The 3,191-nt window shown below is 38.7% G+C and overlaps 1 long non-coding RNA gene across 1 annotated transcript in view; it reads right to left on the bottom strand.

Annotated features, from left to right (window-relative positions):
• The window catches only part of LOC128248284 (uncharacterized), an 86,661-nt gene that overhangs the window by 2,661 nt on the left and 80,809 nt on the right, over nt 1-3,191 (bottom strand). The window lies entirely within an intron of this gene.

Genomic DNA, 3,191 nt, shown 5'->3' with positions numbered 1-3,191 from the left:
TAGAGTCCCCAGCCACCTTTTTCAAAGTATCCTATCAGACGCTGTCGGGTTGGCTTCGGATTTCACCAAGTCTAAATCCACCACTGGTCGGGGACAACATAACTGGAAGTTAAGGAATACCATAACTGATAGAATGTGGCTCAGAGAAATAGAGAGAGAGAGAGAGGGAGAGAGAGAGAGAGAGAAAGAGAGAGAGGGGGAGAGAGAGAGAAAGGGAGAGAGAGAGGGAGAGCGAGAGAGAGAGAGAAAGGGAGAGAGAGAGAGAGAGAAAGGGAGAGAGAGAGAGAGAGAGAGAAAGAGGTCAATTCTTACGTCTATTAACTCGAGTGACAACCACATTGTTGTTTATACTTAGTTTGATGGAATTAGGGAAGTGAAATGACTTGTTTAGGGTTAATGCGTCATGTTATTCATTAGATAAGGATGGTCACCCTAATCCCGTTCCTTTCTCACAATCGACGTGGAATGGGGAACAACCGTTCTAAAATTCCACATAAACAAACAAAACACCAATAAAATAAAACAGCAAAACAACAAAACAACTTGTGTTCTTTAGATTCCTTAATCCATAAAGATTTATTAGTGTGAAACTTGCACTTTAATCTCTTAACACTAGATTAGCTGACCAATATTATCCAGGATAACTTGGTACAAACCATTTGAACGTTGCTGTTCGAAGAAGCGAACTAGTTCCTGACCACCCCCACATAATTCCACCCCGTCTTTCATAGCTAAGTCATTATAGCAATATCATTTATCTTCTGGTTAAGTGGATTATACAAGACATTGGTGTATTTAGATAAACACCTCCCGAACAGAATATGATCCATCGCTTATTTATTTATCTTCTGTCGATTGTTCTCACCTTTTCTTGTTTTACACTTACTCTTATCGGTTCTGTTTCTTTAAACTATACTCTAAGCCGCCTCACACACACACACACGCACACACACACACACACACACACACACACACACACACACACACACGTCAGGTATACATATGGACTGACGTGCACACGCAGAAAGGGAAATCTCACGTAAACAGAACCATATACAAACACGCGTGTAAACAAATAGCTGAATATACACACATACACACTCCTCTGCATCCCTCCCCCTTTCTCTTTGTCCACATAGTACACACACACACACACACACACACACACACACACACACACATTTATATATACATTATATATATTTATGTGCGTATGCATGTGTGTGTGTGTATATGTACATGCGTATGACAGATTTTTAAATAAATACATACAGACATACATATATATATGTATGTATGTATGTATGTGTGCATGTATGTATACATGTGTGCATATATACATATATATATATGTGTGTGTGCATGTATGTATATATATATATATATATATACATGTGTACATGTGAATATTTCTACATACCATATATTTATATGCATATATATATATACAAATATAAAACATGAGAAAACATGTTGAAAATATGGCGGTGAAAATGTGTAAATGGTTGTTAATACATCTAGACCCGTGTATACACACACACACACACACACACACACACACACACACACACCTATATCTGTGTGTATCTATGTATATGTGTTATATACATATATGCCGGACAGTGTGTACGTACATAAGTATATAAGTGTTCCTGTGATTGCTAAGCTAAACAAACCCGCGACGGGGTTGTTCTTCTTCAACCTCATACATTACATTCAACAATCACTTCTCTTTATTCTGGTCTTCACCGTAAGAACCACGAGATAAATAAAACTTTTACTTCCATCACATCCTTCACAATCGCTTTCAGACATCGTCATGCACGATCATTCAGCTATTGTCATCACCAATCACCGTCACTCAACATCATTCAAACTTCATTACGGGAAGACAGAGCTAAGCGCTGATGTTTATAGATACAAACTTGCTGCGAGTTCAAAAAAAATGATTGACGCACATTCGAACTCGTAAGGACGTCATTCACTGTAGTTTGTCGTGGAGGAAAATGTTCTCGTCATAGACGAATACAGGGAGACAACCCATAGTACCCCCTGACCAGACTATTGGATGCTTACATTTCGGAGTGGTTATATCCTCTTCAGCATCAGGAACAGGAAAGGCAGGCACCGCGAACTGACACGATATTCCCGTCATCGTTCAATAACTGGTTGCGTTATTCAGCGGCCGAGTTTCGCGATACCGACTTTGTGTATGACTAAGGTCATATCATATTGGAAAATATCGTATATTTGGTCAAAACGAAAGTTATACTACAATCGCTTATGGGGTCGTTATAGATTTAGGTGACGGCGTGTGGCCTAGTGGTTACGGTGCTGTACTCACGATTGCAAGATCATGGTTTCGAGACCGAGTGGTGCGTTGAATTCTTGAGCAAGTGACACTTCATTTCTTATTGTCCCAGTCCATGAATTTTTTTATGAATAACCCTGCGACAAACATTCAGGGCGAAGTAATTTCGGCCACTTATTTATCATGGAAACTATGGACCCGGTCCTATGAGTCTTAGAATGTTAGTCAGTAACTTCCTGGGGCGCGGTGGGGGTAACATATTTACATATATATTTGAACAAAGCGAAATTGGTGCGCATATAATATAAATTCAACATTTAACAACTTTTAAAATATGACAATTAACCAGGGTAATGAGGTATAAGCGCATAATTCTGCGTGTAATTGTAATTAGAAGTTGTAATTAAAAAGAGAAGTGCGGAAGAGAGAAGGAATTAGGGTGTGAGGGTCACATAAGGAAAAGTAGACGGAGAGGAAATCATAAATATAAAGATGGCGGAGGAGGCGAGAGAGAAAATAAAAGATAACGAGATGAGGGGGAAAGTAGAAGAAGACGTCGAGAGACGCGGACCCTTGGAAGAAGAGATATGAGTTGATACAATATCTTGGTGTAGGATGTGTAATTAAGGTAAGGCTGTTGTTAGAAGAGTTACAATTAAATCACCCGTTAATGAGCTTTCATCGTTTTACGAGAGATTTTTATGGAAGCTGCACCGCCTCAACTGCTTATCAACGGATCATAATAGGGGCTTCACAGACGGCTTTGCTCGTCTCTGAGGTCGGTGCCGATGTGCATATAAATATACCATACATACAAACATATATATATATATATATATATATATATATATGTACATATATATATATATGTATATATATA

The sequence above is a fragment of the Octopus bimaculoides genome, chromosome 7 (assembly GCF_001194135.2).
Source record: "Octopus bimaculoides isolate UCB-OBI-ISO-001 chromosome 7, ASM119413v2, whole genome shotgun sequence".
Lineage (NCBI taxonomy): Eukaryota > Metazoa > Mollusca > Cephalopoda > Octopoda > Octopodidae > Octopus > Octopus bimaculoides.
The sequence above is the reverse complement of the archived record's forward strand: the minus strand, read 5'-3'. Positions and strand labels throughout refer to the sequence as shown.